At 56.2% G+C, this 16,748-nt stretch overlaps 8 non-coding genes across 8 annotated transcripts; all 8 read right to left on the bottom strand.

Annotated features, from left to right (window-relative positions):
• Positions 1-1,345: 1,345 nt before the first annotated feature.
• On the bottom strand, positions 1,346-1,452 carry LOC138568506 (U6 spliceosomal RNA). Its single transcript, XR_011302841.1, has one exon. It is a non-coding gene; the product is annotated as a U6 spliceosomal RNA (small nuclear RNA).
• Positions 1,453-3,528: 2,076 nt separating this feature from the next.
• On the bottom strand, positions 3,529-3,635 carry LOC138568505 (U6 spliceosomal RNA). Its single transcript, XR_011302839.1, has one exon. It is a non-coding gene; the product is annotated as a U6 spliceosomal RNA (small nuclear RNA).
• Positions 3,636-5,703: 2,068 nt separating this feature from the next.
• Positions 5,704-5,810, bottom strand: LOC138568503 (U6 spliceosomal RNA). Its single transcript, XR_011302838.1, has one exon. It is a non-coding gene; the product is annotated as a U6 spliceosomal RNA (small nuclear RNA).
• Positions 5,811-7,873: 2,063 nt separating this feature from the next.
• LOC138568502 (U6 spliceosomal RNA) lies at positions 7,874-7,980 on the bottom strand. The gene has a single exon (XR_011302837.1). It is a non-coding gene; the product is annotated as a U6 spliceosomal RNA (small nuclear RNA).
• Positions 7,981-10,053: 2,073 nt separating this feature from the next.
• On the bottom strand, positions 10,054-10,160 carry LOC138568500 (U6 spliceosomal RNA). Its single transcript, XR_011302836.1, has one exon. It is a non-coding gene; the product is annotated as a U6 spliceosomal RNA (small nuclear RNA).
• Positions 10,161-12,224: 2,064 nt separating this feature from the next.
• Positions 12,225-12,331, bottom strand: LOC138568499 (U6 spliceosomal RNA). Its single transcript, XR_011302835.1, has one exon. It is a non-coding gene; the product is annotated as a U6 spliceosomal RNA (small nuclear RNA).
• Positions 12,332-14,402: 2,071 nt separating this feature from the next.
• Positions 14,403-14,509, bottom strand: LOC138568498 (U6 spliceosomal RNA). Its single transcript, XR_011302834.1, has one exon. It is a non-coding gene; the product is annotated as a U6 spliceosomal RNA (small nuclear RNA).
• A 2,071-nt stretch (positions 14,510-16,580) lies between these two features.
• LOC138568497 (U6 spliceosomal RNA) lies at positions 16,581-16,687 on the bottom strand. The gene has a single exon (XR_011302833.1). It is a non-coding gene; the product is annotated as a U6 spliceosomal RNA (small nuclear RNA).
• Between the last annotated feature and the right edge of the window lie 61 nt (positions 16,688-16,748).

Here is a 16,748-nt window from a genome sequence, read left to right as displayed (position 1 = left end):
GAGGCGTCTGACTACGTACGGATCAGAAGATTGTAGGGTCGACTCCTATCTGGCTCGGGTTCATTCCTTGCTTTTTGGGTCCTGCTGTTACATTTAAATCCCTAAGAGCATCTGTGCCTGCAAAGGTGCTTTAATTTTATGGGCGGGCCGTCGGTATAAGAAAGAAAGACTGGCCAAAGTCCATCCTAATACATCAGCAGCAGGGGCCCATCCCGAAAATCCCAACCAGCAGCAAATGCTTTCTGTGTCTGCGCTGTAAAGGGTGGGGGTTGGCTTGTGAACCAGTTGGGAAAATGCCACGTGTCTGTAGCACAGACCCCACCTGCTAAGAAAAGGTTGCTTCTCTCCCCTGATCCGGAACAGCAAAGGCATTCTGAGGTACACTGAAAGCCAAGGGAGAGATGGTGGCCAAGGCCTTGAGGTGCACGTCCCCTGCGCTGCCTGCTGCGCCGGTGGCCTGCCTGCCGCCCTTCACGCCCCTGATCGGCCACGATCGGCCAGAGACCTCTCTGGCCAGTTCTGCGGGCGGGCTTTTTCTCGACCTCAGACACTCAGGGAGACATCATCAGAAGGAGCACCGGAGGAGGGCTTGGCCCTTGCTGTGTGGCCTAGCCCAGCCTGGCCCTTCTCCAACCATCGGGGGCAGCAGCCAGCAGTCAGTGGGCCTGCAGAAATGGGCTCCCAGCAGGCTCTGGCTGACTGATGATTTGAATATGCACCGCCCTCCCTCCCTCCCTCCCTCTCTCTCTCTCTCTCTCTCTCTCTCTCTCCCCCTCTCTCTCTACTAACCCTGTTTACTCCACAGTAGCACCAGCACTGAGCTGGAAGCAGGAAGCAGAAACTGCTGCAACCCTGGGAAGGTGTGTCTGGGGCGCTTGGGGGCCTGTCAGCATCAGCAGCAGCAGAGACCAGGCCCTGATAGAGACACGCTGGGGCACGGGGGGGGGGGGGGGGTGCTGCAGGATTTCAGTTACCCGTGCAGGCTGCCTGGGCCAGAGAGAACCTCTAGCTTGCAGCCCCCCAAGGAAGGATCCGGGCACCGGAAGGAAACACTGGCTGCTGACTCAGGCCCTGAGCCCCTTTGCACTTTGGCCCGTGAAGCAGATAGGCTGACAGTGATATGCGCTGTTGGCAAATAGCACCTAGGAGAGCTTAGAACTGCCCTGGCATGTAGCAATCATCACCCACTGGGCATAAGCTTGGAGCACTCGCAGCGCTATCTCCAAATAAAACGCACTCTGACGAGCTCCACGCCGAAAAGCACACCTGCCCTAATGGACAGAGGGCCTGTTTATCCCGTCAATAAATGTTGCAGCTAAAGAACATGTCTGTCCTGCTATGTGTCCAAAATATGGAACGCTTCACGAATTTGCGTGTCATCCTTGCGCAGGGGCCATGCTAATCTTCTCTGTATCGTTCCAATTTTAGTATATGTGCTGCCGAAGCGAGCACAGACTGAAGGTTGACCCAGCCCATACATAAACCCCCCCAGATCTATGATCTCTGGACATAGGGTGGCATACAATGGGCATTTCTTGAGACAGAAAGCGCTTGCTTTTGGGGGAATGATATGAAACGGAGCCAGAGAGCAATGGTCCGCGCTTATTCACTGCTGCGCTGGTCCGAGAGGTGAGTTTTTGTTATTTTTGGAATGCTTGCCGGAGCAATGTAGTTGCAAAGGCTCATGGTGCAGTCTGTATGCAAAGTGATTGATCCCAGCACAATGCCTGGGTGCATTACAGTAGTCCCACAAGCCAGAGGAAACACAGAGGGCCTGCCTGTCAGGGGGCTTTGTTTGGGGGCCCATGGGCTGTTCCAAGAGAAGGCAAGAGGAGGCAGCTGGCCGGCATGTCAGTCCCCCCCCCCGCCCCCAGGGGGCGCAGGATGGCCCCCTGCTTGCATTCAGAGGCTGACTTAAAATGTTCCTTTGGCGGGGCTGGCTTCAGTGCCCTTGGCTTTTAAGTCACCGTGGGTCTGGTTCCCTTTGGCAGGTCCAGGTTCTCCCTTACAACAGCTATGGGCCGGGGGTTAGCTGCATTATCAACAGCGTCAGGGTGTGATGCGCGTGGGCTAGAAAATCAGGTCCAGCAGGGCTTGCAGGCGCACCTACCTCAGAAAGGCCCCTGGAAGGCCTGCGCGGAGGAGGATGAGGTGGGACACAAGAGGGCCAGTATGAGGCGTCTGACTACGTACGGATCAGAAGATTGTAGGGTCGACTCCTATCTGGCTCGGGTTCATTCCTTGCTTTTTGGGTCCTGCTGTTACATTTAAATCCCTAAGAGCATCTGTGCCTGCAAAGGTGCTTTAATTTTATGGGCGGGCCGTCGGTATAAGAAAGAAAGACTGGCCAAAGTCCATCCTAATACATCAGCAGCAGGGGCCCATCCCGAAAATCCCAACCAGCAGCAAATGCTTTCTGTGTCTGCGCTGTAAAGGGTGGGGGTTGGCTTGTGAACCAGTTGGGAAAATGCCACGTGTCTGTAGCACAGACCCCACCTGCTAAGAAAAGGTTGCTTCTCTCCCCTGATCCGGAACAGCAAAGGCATTCTGAGGTACACTGAAAGCCAAGGGAGAGATGGTGGCCAAGGCCTTGAGGTGCACGTCCCCTGCGCTGCCTGCTGCGCCGGTGGCCTGCCTGCCGCCCTTCACGCCCCTGATCGGCCACGATCGGCCAGAGACCTCTCTGGCCAGTTCTGCGGGCGGGCTTTTTCTCGACCTCAGACACTCAGGGAGACATCATCAGAAGGAGCACCGGAGGAGGGCTTGGCCCTTGCTGTGTGGCCTAGCCCAGCCTGGCCCTTCTCCAACCATCGGGGGCAGCAGCCAGCAGTCAGTGGGCCTGCAGAAATGGGCTCCCAGCAGGCTCTGGCTGACTGATGATTTGAATATGCACCGCCCGCCCTCCCTCCCTCCCTCTCTCTCTCTCTCTCTCTCTCTCTCTCTCTCTCTCTCTCCCCCTCTCTCTCTACTAACCCTGTTTACTCCACAGTAGCACCAGCACTGAGCTGGAAGCAGGAAGCAGAAACTGCTGCAACCCTGGGAAGGTGTGTCTGGGGCGCTTGGGGGCCTGTCAGCATCAGCAGCAGCAGAGACCAGGCCCTGATAGAGACACGCTGGGGCACGGGGTGGGGGGGGGGTGCTGCAGGATTTCAGTTACCCGTGCAGGCTGCCTGGGCCAGAGAGAACCTCTAGCTTGCAGCCCCCCAAGGAAGGATCCGGGCACCGGAAGGAAACACTGGCTGCTGACTCAGGCCCTGAGCCCCTTTGCACTTTGGCCCGTGAAGCAGATAGGCTGACAGTGATATGCGCTGTTGGCAAATAGCACCTAGGAGAGCTTAGAACTGCCCTGGCATGTAGCAATCATCACCCACTGGGCATAAGCTTGGAGCACTCGCAGCGCTATCTCCAAATAAAACGCACTCTGACGAGCTCCACGCCGAAAAGCACACCTGCCCTAATGGACAGAGGGCCTGTTTATCCCGTCAATAAATGTTGCAGCTAAAGAACATGTCTGTCCTGCTATGTGTCCAAAATATGGAACGCTTCACGAATTTGCGTGTCATCCTTGCGCAGGGGCCATGCTAATCTTCTCTGTATCGTTCCAATTTTAGTATATGTGCTGCCGAAGCGAGCACAGACTGAAGGTTGACCCAGCCCATACATAAACCCCCCCAGATCTATGATCTCTGGACATAGGGTGGCATACAATGGGCATTTCTTGAGACAGAAAGCGCTTGCTTTTGGGGGAATGATATGAAACGGAGGCAGAGAGCAATGGTCCGCGCTTATTCACTGCTGCGCTGGTCCGAGAGGTGAGTTTTTGTTATTTTTGGAATGCTTGCCGGAGCAATGTAGTTGCAAAGGCTCATGGTGCAGTCTGTATGCAAAGTGATTGATCCCAGCACAATGCCTGGGTGCATTACAGTAGTCCCACAAGCCAGAGGAAACACAGAGGGCCTGCCTGTCAGGGGGCTTTGTTTGGGGGCCCATGGGCTGTTCCAAGAGAAGGCAAGAGGAGGCAGCTGGCCGGCATGTCAGTCCCCCCCCCCGCCCCCAGGGGGCGCAGGATGGCCCCCTGCTTGCATTCAGAGGCTGACTTAAAATGTTCCTTTGGCGGGGCTGGCTTCAGTGCCCTTGGCTTTTAAGTCACCGTGGGTCTGGTTCCCTTTGGCAGGTCCAGGTTCTCCCTTACAACAGCTATGGGCCGGGGGTTAGCTGCATTATCAACAGCGTCAGGGTGTGATGCGCGTGGGCTAGAAAATCAGGTCCAGCAGGGCTTGCAGGCGCACCTACCTCAGAAAGGCCCCTGGAAGGCCTGCGCGGAGGAGGATGAGGTGGGACACAAGAGGGCCAGTATGAGGCGTCTGACTACGTACGGATCAGAAGATTGTAGGGTCGACTCCTATCTGGCTCGGGTTCATTCCTTGCTTTTTGGGTCCTGCTGTTACATTTAAATCCCTAAGAGCATCTGTGCCTGCAAAGGTGCTTTAATTTTATGGGCGGGCCGTCGGTATAAGAAAGAAAGACTGGCCAAAGTCCATCCTAATACATCAGCAGCAGGGGCCCATCCCGAAAATCCCAACCAGCAGCAAATGCTTTCTGTGTCTGCGCTGTAAAGGGTGGGGGTTGGCTTGTGAACCAGTTGGGAAAATGCCACGTGTCTGTAGCACAGACCCCACCTGCTAAGAAAAGGTTGCTTCTCTCCCCTGATCCGGAACAGCAAAGGCATTCTGAGGTACACTGAAAGCCAAGGGAGAGATGGTGGCCAAGGCCTTGAGGTGCACGTCCCCTGCGCTGCCTGCTGCGCCGGTGGCCTGCCTGCCGCCCTTCACGCCCCTGATCGGCCACGATCGGCCAGAGACCTCTCTGGCCAGTTCTGCGGGCGGGCTTTTTCTCGACCTCAGACACTCAGGGAGACATCATCAGAAGGAGCACCGGAGGAGGGCTTGGCCCTTGCTGTGTGGCCTAGCCCAGCCTGGCCCTTCTCCAACCATCGGGGGCAGCAGCCAGCAGTCAGTGGGCCTGCAGAAATGGGCTCCCAGCAGGCTCTGGCTGACTGATGATTTGAATATGCACCGCCCGCCCTCCCTCCCTCCCTCTCTCTCTCTCTCTCTCTCTCTCTCTCTCTCCCCCTCTCTCTCTACTAACCCTGTTTACTCCACAGTAGCACCAGCACTGAGCTGGAAGCAGGAAGCAGAAACTGCTGCAACCCTGGGAAGGTGTGTCTGGGGCGCTTGGGGGCCTGTCAGCATCAGCAGCAGCAGAGACCAGGCCCTGATAGAGACACGCTGGGGCACGGGGTGGGGGGGGGGTGCTGCAGGATTTCAGTTACCCGTGCAGGCTGCCTGGGCCAGAGAGAACCTCTAGCTTGCAGCCCCCCAAGGAAGGATCCGGGCACCGGAAGGAAACACTGGCTGCTGACTCAGGCCCTGAGCCCCTTTGCACTTTGGCCCGTGAAGCAGATAGGCTGACAGTGATATGCGCTGTTGGCAAATAGCACCTAGGAGAGCTTAGAACTGCCCTGGCATGTAGCAATCATCACCCACTGGGCATAAGCTTGGAGCACTCGCAGCGCTATCTCCAAATAAAACGCACTCTGACGAGCTCCACGCCGAAAAGCACACCTGCCCTAATGGACAGAGGGCCTGTTTATCCCGTCAATAAATGTTGCAGCTAAAGAACATGTCTGTCCTGCTATGTGTCCAAAATATGGAACGCTTCACGAATTTGCGTGTCATCCTTGCGCAGGGGCCATGCTAATCTTCTCTGTATCGTTCCAATTTTAGTATATGTGCTGCCGAAGCGAGCACAGACTGAAGGTTGACCCAGCCCATACATAAACCCCCCCAGATCTATGATCTCTGGACATAGGGTGGCATACAATGGGCATTTCTTGAGACAGAAAGCGCTTGCTTTTGGGGGAATGATATGAAACGGAGCCAGAGAGCAATGGTCCGCGCTTATTCACTGCTGCGCTGGTCCGAGAGGTGAGTTTTTGTTATTTTTGGAATGCTTGCCGGAGCAATGTAGTTGCAAAGGCTCATGGTGCAGTCTGTATGCAAAGTGATTGATCCCAGCACAATGCCTGGGTGCATTACAGTAGTCCCACAAGCCAGAGGAAACACAGAGGGCCTGCCTGTCAGGGGGCTTTGTTTGGGGGCCCATGGGCTGTTCCAAGAGAAGGCAAGAGGAGGCAGCTGGCCGGCATGTCAGTCCCCCCCCCCGCCCCCAGGGGGCGCAGGATGGCCCCCTGCTTGCATTCAGAGGCTGACTTAAAATGTTCCTTTGGCGGGGCTGGCTTCAGTGCCCTTGGCTTTTAAGTCACCGTGGGTCTGGTTCCCTTTGGCAGGTCCAGGTTCTCCCTTACAACAGCTATGGGCCGGGGGTTAGCTGCATTATCAACAGCGTCAGGGTGTGATGCGCGTGGGCTAGAAAATCAGGTCCAGCAGGGCTTGCAGGCGCACCTACCTCAGAAAGGCCCCTGGAAGGCCTGCGCGGAGGAGGATGAGGTGGGACACAAGAGGGCCAGTATGAGGCGTCTGACTACGTACGGATCAGAAGATTGTAGGGTCGACTCCTATCTGGCTCGGGTTCATTCCTTGCTTTTTGGGTCCTGCTGTTACATTTAAATCCCTAAGAGCATCTGTGCCTGCAAAGGTGCTTTAATTTTATGGGCGGGCCGTCGGTATAAGAAAGAAAGACTGGCCAAAGTCCATCCTAATACATCAGCAGCAGGGGCCCATCCCGAAAATCCCAACCAGCAGCAAATGCTTTCTGTGTCTGCGCTGTAAAGGGTGGGGGTTGGCTTGTGAACCAGTTGGGAAAATGCCACGTGTCTGTAGCACAGACCCCACCTGCTAAGAAAAGGTTGCTTCTCTCCCCTGATCCGGAACAGCAAAGGCATTCTGAGGTACACTGAAAGCCAAGGGAGAGATGGTGGCCAAGGCCTTGAGGTGCACGTCCCCTGCGCTGCCTGCTGCGCCGGTGGCCTGCCTGCCGCCCTTCACGCCCCTGATCGGCCAGAGACCTCTCTGGCCAGTTCTGCGGGCGGGCTTTTTCTCGACCTCAGACACTCAGGGAGACATCATCAGAAGGAGCACCGGAGGAGGGCTTGGCCCTTGCTGTGTGGCCTAGCCCAGCCTGGCCCTTCTCCAACCATCGGGGGCAGCAGCCAGCAGTCAGTGGGCCTGCAGAAATGGGCTCCCAGCAGGCTCTGGCTGACTGATGATTTGAATATGCACCGCCCTCCCTCCCTCCCTCCCTCCCTCTCTCTCTCTCTCTCTCTCTCTCTCTCTCTCTCTCCCCCTCTCTCTCTACTAACCCTGTTTACTCCACAGTAGCACCAGCACTGAGCTGGAAGCAGGAAGCAGAAACTGCTGCAACCCTGGGAAGGTGTGTCTGGGGCGCTTGGGGGCCTGTCAGCATCAGCAGCAGCAGAGACCAGGCCCTGATAGAGACACGCTGGGGCACGGGGGGGGGGGGTGCTGCAGGATTTCAGTTACCCGTGCAGGCTGCCTGGGCCAGAGAGAACCTCTAGCTTGCAGCCCCCCAAGGAAGGATCCGGGCACCGGAAGGAAACACTGGCTGCTGACTCAGGCCCTGAGCCCCTTTGCACTTTGGCCCGTGAAGCAGATAGGCTGACAGTGATATGCGCTGTTGGCAAATAGCACCTAGGAGAGCTTAGAACTGCCCTGGCATGTAGCAATCATCACCCACTGGGCATAAGCTTGGAGCACTCGCAGCGCTATCTCCAAATAAAACGCACTCTGACGAGCTCCACGCCGAAAAGCACACCTGCCCTAATGGACAGAGGGCCTGTTTATCCCGTCAATAAATGTTGCAGCTAAAGAACATGTCTGTCCTGCTATGTGTCCAAAATATGGAACGCTTCACGAATTTGCGTGTCATCCTTGCGCAGGGGCCATGCTAATCTTCTCTGTATCGTTCCAATTTTAGTATATGTGCTGCCGAAGCGAGCACAGACTGAAGGTTGACCCAGCCCATACATAAACCCCCCCAGATCTATGATCTCTGGACATAGGGTGGCATACAATGGGCATTTCTTGAGACAGAAAGCGCTTGCTTTTGGGGGAATGATATGAAACGGAGGCAGAGAGCAATGGTCCGCGCTTATTCACTGCTGCGCTGGTCCGAGAGGTGAGTTTTTGTTATTTTTGGAATGCTTGCCGGAGCAATGTAGTTGCAAAGGCTCATGGTGCAGTCTGTATGCAAAGTGATTGATCCCAGCACAATGCCTGGGTGCATTACAGTAGTCCCACAAGCCAGAGGAAACACAGAGGGCCTGCCTGTCAGGGGGCTTTGTTTGGGGGCCCATGGGCTGTTCCAAGAGAAGGCAAGAGGAGGCAGCTGGCCGGCATGTCAGTCCCCCCCCCCGCCCCCAGGGGGCGCAGGATGGCCCCCTGCTTGCATTCAGAGGCTGACTTAAAATGTTCCTTTGGCGGGGCTGGCTTCAGTGCCCTTGGCTTTTAAGTCACCGTGGGTCTGGTTCCCTTTGGCAGGTCCAGGTTCTCCCTTACAACAGCTATGGGCCGGGGGTTAGCTGCATTATCAACAGCGTCAGGGTGTGATGCGCGTGGGCTAGAAAATCAGGTCCAGCAGGGCTTGCAGGCGCACCTACCTCAGAAAGGCCCCTGGAAGGCCTGCGCGGAGGAGGATGAGGTGGGACACAAGAGGGCCAGTATGAGGCGTCTGACTACGTACGGATCAGAAGATTGTAGGGTCGACTCCTATCTGGCTCGGGTTCATTCCTTGCTTTTTGGGTCCTGCTGTTACATTTAAATCCCTAAGAGCATCTGTGCCTGCAAAGGTGCTTTAATTTTATGGGCGGGCCGTCGGTATAAGAAAGAAAGACTGGCCAAAGTCCATCCTAATACATCAGCAGCAGGGGCCCATCCCGAAAATCCCAACCAGCAGCAAATGCTTTCTGTGTCTGCGCTGTAAAGGGTGGGGGTTGGCTTGTGAACCAGTTGGGAAAATGCCACGTGTCTGTAGCACAGACCCCACCTGCTAAGAAAAGGTTGCTTCTCTCCCCTGATCCGGAACAGCAAAGGCATTCTGAGGTACACTGAAAGCCAAGGGAGAGATGGTGGCCAAGGCCTTGAGGTGCACGTCCCCTGCGCTGCCTGCTGCGCCGGTGGCCTGCCTGCCGCCCTTCACGCCCCTGATCGGCCACGATCGGCCAGAGACCTCTCTGGCCAGTTCTGCGGGCGGGCTTTTTCTCGACCTCAGACACTCAGGGAGACATCATCAGAAGGAGCACCGGAGGAGGGCTTGGCCCTTGCTGTGTGGCCTAGCCCAGCCTGGCCCTTCTCCAACCATCGGGGGCAGCAGCCAGCAGTCAGTGGGCCTGCAGAAATGGGCTCCCAGCAGGCTCTGGCTGACTGATGATTTGAATATGCACCGCCCGCCCTCCCTCCCTCCCTCTCTCTCTCTCTCTCTCTCTCTCTCTCTCTCTCTCTCCCCCTCTCTCTCTACTAACCCTGTTTACTCCACAGTAGCACCAGCACTGAGCTGGAAGCAGGAAGCAGAAACTGCTGCAACCCTGGGAAGGTGTGTCTGGGGCGCTTGGGGGCCTGTCAGCATCAGCAGCAGCAGAGACCAGGCCCTGATAGAGACACGCTGGGGCACGGGGGGGGGGGGGGTGCTGCAGGATTTCAGTTACCCGTGCAGGCTGCCTGGGCCAGAGAGAACCTCTAGCTTGCAGCCCCCCAAGGAAGGATCCGGGCACCGGAAGGAAACACTGGCTGCTGACTCAGGCCCTGAGCCCCTTTGCACTTTGGCCCGTGAAGCAGATAGGCTGACAGTGATATGCGCTGTTGGCAAATAGCACCTAGGAGAGCTTAGAACTGCCCTGGCATGTAGCAATCATCACCCACTGGGCATAAGCTTGGAGCACTCGCAGCGCTATCTCCAAATAAAACGCACTCTGACGAGCTCCACGCCGAAAAGCACACCTGCCCTAATGGACAGAGGGCCTGTTTATCCCGTCAATAAATGTTGCAGCTAAAGAACATGTCTGTCCTGCTATGTGTCCAAAATATGGAACGCTTCACGAATTTGCGTGTCATCCTTGCGCAGGGGCCATGCTAATCTTCTCTGTATCGTTCCAATTTTAGTATATGTGCTGCCGAAGCGAGCACAGACTGAAGGTTGACCCAGCCCATACATAAACCCCCCCAGATCTATGATCTCTGGACATAGGGTGGCATACAATGGGCATTTCTTGAGACAGAAAGCGCTTGCTTTTGGGGGAATGATATGAAACGGAGCCAGAGAGCAATGGTCCGCGCTTATTCACTGCTGCGCTGGTCCGAGAGGTGAGTTTTTGTTATTTTTGGAATGCTTGCCGGAGCAATGTAGTTGCAAAGGCTCATGGTGCAGTCTGTATGCAAAGTGATTGATCCCAGCACAATGCCTGGGTGCATTACAGTAGTCCCACAAGCCAGAGGAAACACAGAGGGCCTGCCTGTCAGGGGGCTTTGTTTGGGGGCCCATGGGCTGTTCCAAGAGAAGGCAAGAGGAGGCAGCTGGCCGGCATGTCAGTCCCCCCCCCCGCCCCCAGGGGGCGCAGGATGGCCCCCTGCTTGCATTCAGAGGCTGACTTAAAATGTTCCTTTGGCGGGGCTGGCTTCAGTGCCCTTGGCTTTTAAGTCACCGTGGGTCTGGTTCCCTTTGGCAGGTCCAGGTTCTCCCTTACAACAGCTATGGGCCGGGGGTTAGCTGCATTATCAACAGCGTCAGGGTGTGATGCGCGTGGGCTAGAAAATCAGGTCCAGCAGGGCTTGCAGGCGCACCTACCTCAGAAAGGCCCCTGGAAGGCCTGCGCGGAGGAGGATGAGGTGGGACACAAGAGGGCCAGTATGAGGCGTCTGACTACGTACGGATCAGAAGATTGTAGGGTCGACTCCTATCTGGCTCGGGTTCATTCCTTGCTTTTTGGGTCCTGCTGTTACATTTAAATCCCTAAGAGCATCTGTGCCTGCAAAGGTGCTTTAATTTTATGGGCGGGCCGTCGGTATAAGAAAGAAAGACTGGCCAAAGTCCATCCTAATACATCAGCAGCAGGGGCCCATCCCGAAAATCCCAACCAGCAGCAAATGCTTTCTGTGTCTGCGCTGTAAAGGGTGGGGGTTGGCTTGTGAACCAGTTGGGAAAATGCCACGTGTCTGTAGCACAGACCCCACCTGCTAAGAAAAGGTTGCTTCTCTCCCCTGATCCGGAACAGCAAAGGCATTCTGAGGTACACTGAAAGCCAAGGGAGAGATGGTGGCCAAGGCCTTGAGGTGCACGTCCCCTGCGCTGCCTGCTGCGCCGGTGGCCTGCCTGCCGCCCTTCACGCCCCTGATCGGCCAGAGACCTCTCTGGCCAGTTCTGCGGGCGGGCTTTTTCTCGACCTCAGACACTCAGGGAGACATCATCAGAAGGAGCACCGGAGGAGGGCTTGGCCCTTGCTGTGTGGCCTAGCCCAGCCTGGCCCTTCTCCAACCATCGGGGGCAGCAGCCAGCAGTCAGTGGGCCTGCAGAAATGGGCTCCCAGCAGGCTCTGGCTGACTGATGATTTGAATATGCACCGCCCTCCCTCCCTCCCTCCCTCCCTCTCTCTCTCTCTCTCTCTCTCTCTCTCTCTCTCTCTCCCCCTCTCTCTCTACTAACCCTGTTTACTCCACAGTAGCACCAGCACTGAGCTGGAAGCAGGAAGCAGAAACTGCTGCAACCCTGGGAAGGTGTGTCTGGGGCGCTTGGGGGCCTGTCAGCATCAGCAGCAGCAGAGACCAGGCCCTGATAGAGACACGCTGGGGCACGGGGGGGGGGGTGCTGCAGGATTTCAGTTACCCGTGCAGGCTGCCTGGGCCAGAGAGAACCTCTAGCTTGCAGCCCCCCAAGGAAGGATCCGGGCACCGGAAGGAAACACTGGCTGCTGACTCAGGCCCTGAGCCCCTTTGCACTTTGGCCCGTGAAGCAGATAGGCTGACAGTGATATGCGCTGTTGGCAAATAGCACCTAGGAGAGCTTAGAACTGCCCTGGCATGTAGCAATCATCACCCACTGGGCATAAGCTTGGAGCACTCGCAGCGCTATCTCCAAATAAAACGCACTCTGACGAGCTCCACGCCGAAAAGCACACCTGCCCTAATGGACAGAGGGCCTGTTTATCCCGTCAATAAATGTTGCAGCTAAAGAACATGTCTGTCCTGCTATGTGTCCAAAATATGGAACGCTTCACGAATTTGCGTGTCATCCTTGCGCAGGGGCCATGCTAATCTTCTCTGTATCGTTCCAATTTTAGTATATGTGCTGCCGAAGCGAGCACAGACTGAAGGTTGACCCAGCCCATACATAAACCCCCCCAGATCTATGATCTCTGGACATAGGGTGGCATACAATGGGCATTTCTTGAGACAGAAAGCGCTTGCTTTTGGGGGAATGATATGAAACGGAGGCAGAGAGCAATGGTCCGCGCTTATTCACTGCTGCGCTGGTCCGAGAGGTGAGTTTTTGTTATTTTTGGAATGCTTGCCGGAGCAATGTAGTTGCAAAGGCTCATGGTGCAGTCTGTATGCAAAGTGATTGATCCCAGCACAATGCCTGGGTGCATTACAGTAGTCCCACAAGCCAGAGGAAACACAGAGGGCCTGCCTGTCAGGGGGCTTTGTTTGGGGGCCCATGGGCTGTTCCAAGAGAAGGCAAGAGGAGGCAGCTGGCCGGCATGTCAGTCCCCCCCCCCGCCCCCAGGGGGCGCAGGATGGCCCCCTGCTTGCATTCAGAGGCTGACTTAAAATGTTCCTTTGGCGGGGCTGGCTTCAGTGCCCTTGGCTTTTAAGTCACCGTGGGTCTGGTTCCCTTTGGCAGGTCCAGGTTCTCCCTTACAACAGCTATGGGCCGGGGGTTAGCTGCATTATCAACAGCGTCAGGGTGTGATGCGCGTGGGCTAGAAAATCAGGTCCAGCAGGGCTTGCAGGCGCACCTACCTCAGAAAGGCCCCTGGAAGGCCTGCGCGGAGGAGGATGAGGTGGGACACAAGAGGGCCAGTATGAGGCGTCTGACTACGTACGGATCAGAAGATTGTAGGGTCGACTCCTATCTGGCTCGGGTTCATTCCTTGCTTTTTGGGTCCTGCTGTTACATTTAAATCCCTAAGAGCATCTGTGCCTGCAAAGGTGCTTTAATTTTATGGGCGGGCCGTCGGTATAAGAAAGAAAGACTGGCCAAAGTCCATCCTAATACATCAGCAGCAGGGGCCCATCCCGAAAATCCCAACCAGCAGCAAATGCTTTCTGTGTCTGCGCTGTAAAGGGTGGGGGTTGGCTTGTGAACCAGTTGGGAAAATGCCACGTGTCTGTAGCACAGACCCCACCTGCTAAGAAAAGGTTGCTTCTCTCCCCTGATCCGGAACAGCAAAGGCATTCTGAGGTACACTGAAAGCCAAGGGAGAGATGGTGGCCAAGGCCTTGAGGTGCACGTCCCCTGCGCTGCCTGCTGCGCCGGTGGCCTGCCTGCCGCCCTTCACGCCCCTGATCGGCCACGATCGGCCAGAGACCTCTCTGGCCAGTTCTGCGGGCGGGCTTTTTCTCGACCTCAGACACTCAGGGAGACATCATCAGAAGGAGCACCGGAGGAGGGCTTGGCCCTTGCTGTGTGGCCTAGCCCAGCCTGGCCCTTCTCCAACCATCGGGGGCAGCAGCCAGCAGTCAGTGGGCCTGCAGAAATGGGCTCCCAGCAGGCTCTGGCTGACTGATGATTTGAATATGCACCGCCCGCCCTCCCTCCCTCCCTCTCTCTCTCTCTCTCTCTCTCTCTCTCTCTCTCTCCCCCTCTCTCTCTACTAACCCTGTTTACTCCACAGTAGCACCAGCACTGAGCTGGAAGCAGGAAGCAGAAACTGCTGCAACCCTGGGAAGGTGTGTCTGGGGCGCTTGGGGGCCTGTCAGCATCAGCAGCAGCAGAGACCAGGCCCTGATAGAGACACGCTGGGGCACGGGGGGGGGGGGGGTGCTGCAGGATTTCAGTTACCCGTGCAGGCTGCCTGGGCCAGAGAGAACCTCTAGCTTGCAGCCCCCCAAGGAAGGATCCGGGCACCGGAAGGAAACACTGGCTGCTGACTCAGGCCCTGAGCCCCTTTGCACTTTGGCCCGTGAAGCAGATAGGCTGACAGTGATATGCGCTGTTGGCAAATAGCACCTAGGAGAGCTTAGAACTGCCCTGGCATGTAGCAATCATCACCCACTGGGCATAAGCTTGGAGCACTCGCAGCGCTATCTCCAAATAAAACGCACTCTGACGAGCTCCACGCCGAAAAGCACACCTGCCCTAATGGACAGAGGGCCTGTTTATCCCGTCAATAAATGTTGCAGCTAAAGAACATGTCTGTCCTGCTATGTGTCCAAAATATGGAACGCTTCACGAATTTGCGTGTCATCCTTGCGCAGGGGCCATGCTAATCTTCTCTGTATCGTTCCAATTTTAGTATATGTGCTGCCGAAGCGAGCACAGACTGAAGGTTGACCCAGCCCATACATAAACCCCCCCAGATCTATGATCTCTGGACATAGGGTGGCATACAATGGGCATTTCTTGAGACAGAAAGCGCTTGCTTTTGGGGGAATGATATGAAACGGAGCCAGAGAGCAATGGTCCGCGCTTATTCACTGCTGCGCTGGTCCGAGAGGTGAGTTTTTGTTATTTTTGGAATGCTTGCCGGAGCAATGTAGTTGCAAAGGCTCATGGTGCAGTCTGTATGCAAAGTGATTGATCCCAGCACAATGCCTGGGTGCATTACAGTAGTCCCACAAGCCAGAGGAAACACAGAGGGCCTGCCTGTCAGGGGGCTTTGTTTGGGGGCCCATGGGCTGTTCCAAGAGAAGGCAAGAGGAGGCAGCTGGCCGGCATGTCAGTCCCCCCCCCCGCCCCCAGGGGGCGCAGGATGGCCCCCTGCTTGCATTCAGAGGCTGACTTAAAATGTTCCTTTGGCGGGGCTGGCTTCAGTGCCCTTGGCTTTTAAGTCACCGTGGGTCTGGTTCCCTTTGGCAGGTCCAGGTTCTCCCTTACAACAGCTATGGGCCGGGGGTTAGCTGCATTATCAACAGCGTCAGGGTGTGATGCGCGTGGGCTAGAAAATCAGGTCCAGCAGGGCTTGCAGGCGCACCTACCTCAGAAAGGCCCCTGGAAGGCCTGCGCGGAGGAGGATGAGGTGGGACACAAGAGGGCCAGTATGAGGCGTCTGACTACGTACGGATCAGAAGATTGTAGGGTCGACTCCTATCTGGCTCGGGTTCATTCCTTGCTTTTTGGGTCCTGCTGTTACATTTAAATCCCTAAGAGCATCTGTGCCTGCAAAGGTGCTTTAATTTTATGGGCGGGCCGTCGGTATAAGAAAGAAAGACTGGCCAAAGTCCATCCTAATACATCAGCAGCAGGGGCCCATCCCGAAAATCCCAACCAGCAGCAAATGCTTTCTGTGTCTGCGCTGTAAAGGGTGGGGGTTGGCTTGTGAACCAGTTGGGAAAATGCCACGTGTCTGTAGCACAGACCCCACCTGCTAAGAAAAGGTTGCTTCTCTCCCCTGATCCGGAACAGCAAAGGCATTCTGAGGTACACTGAAAGCCAAGGGAGAGATGGTGGCCAAGGCCTTGAGGTGCACGTCCCCTGCGCTGCCTGCTGCGCCGGTGGCCTGCCTGCCGCCCTTCACGCCCCTGATCGGCCACGATCGGCCAGAGACCTCTCTGGCCAGTTCTGCGGGCGGGCTTTTTCTCGACCTCAGACACTCAGGGAGACATCATCAGAAGGAGCACCGGAGGAGGGCTTGGCCCTTGCTGTGTGGCCTAGCCCAGCCTGGCCCTTCTCCAACCATCGGGGGCAGCAGCCAGCAGTCAGTGGGCCTGCAGAAATGGGCTCCCAGCAGGCTCTGGCTGACTGATGATTTGAATATGCACCGCCCGCCCTCCCTCCCTCCCTCTCTCTCTCTCTCTCTCTCTCTCTCTCTCTCTCCCCCTCTCTCTCTACTAACCCTGTTTACTCCACAGTAGCACCAGCACTGAGCTGGAAGCAGGAAGCAGAAACTGCTGCAACCCTGGGAAGGTGTGTCTGGGGCGCTTGGGGGCCTGTCAGCATCAGCAGCAGCAGAGACCAGGCCCTGATAGAGACACGCTGGGGCACGGGGTGGGGGGGGGGGTGCTGCAGGATTTCAGTTACCCGTGCAGGCTGCCTGGGCCAGAGAGAACCTCTAGCTTGCAGCCCCCCAAGGAAGGATCCGGGCACCGGAAGGAAACACTGGCTGCTGACTCAGGCCCTGAGCCCCTTTGCACTTTGGCCCGTGAAGCAGATAGGCTGACAGTGATATGCGCTGTTGGCAAATAGCACCTAGGAGAGCTTAGAACTGCCCTGGCATGTAGCAATCATCACCCACTGGGCATAAGCTTGGAGCACTCGCAGCGCTATCTCCAAATAAAACGCACTCTGACGAGCTCCACGCCGAAAAGCACACCTGCCCTAATGGACAGAGGGCCTGTTTATCCCGTCAATAAATGTTGCAGCTAAAGAACATGTCTGTCCTGCTATGTGTCCAAAATATGGAACGCTTCACGAATTTGCGTGTCATCCTTGCGCAGGGGCCATGCTAATCTTCTCTGTATCGTTCCAATTTTAGTATATGTGCTGCCGAAGCGAGCACAGACTGAAGGTTGACCCAGCCCATACATAAACCCCCCCAGATCTATGATCTCTGGACATAG

Source organism: Ambystoma mexicanum, chromosome 2p (genome assembly GCF_040938575.1).
Source record: "Ambystoma mexicanum isolate Mex_15411 chromosome 2p, UKY_AmexF1_1, whole genome shotgun sequence".
NCBI classification, from domain to species: domain Eukaryota; kingdom Metazoa; phylum Chordata; class Amphibia; order Caudata; family Ambystomatidae; genus Ambystoma; species Ambystoma mexicanum.
This window is presented reverse-complemented; position numbering and strand designations above follow the sequence as displayed.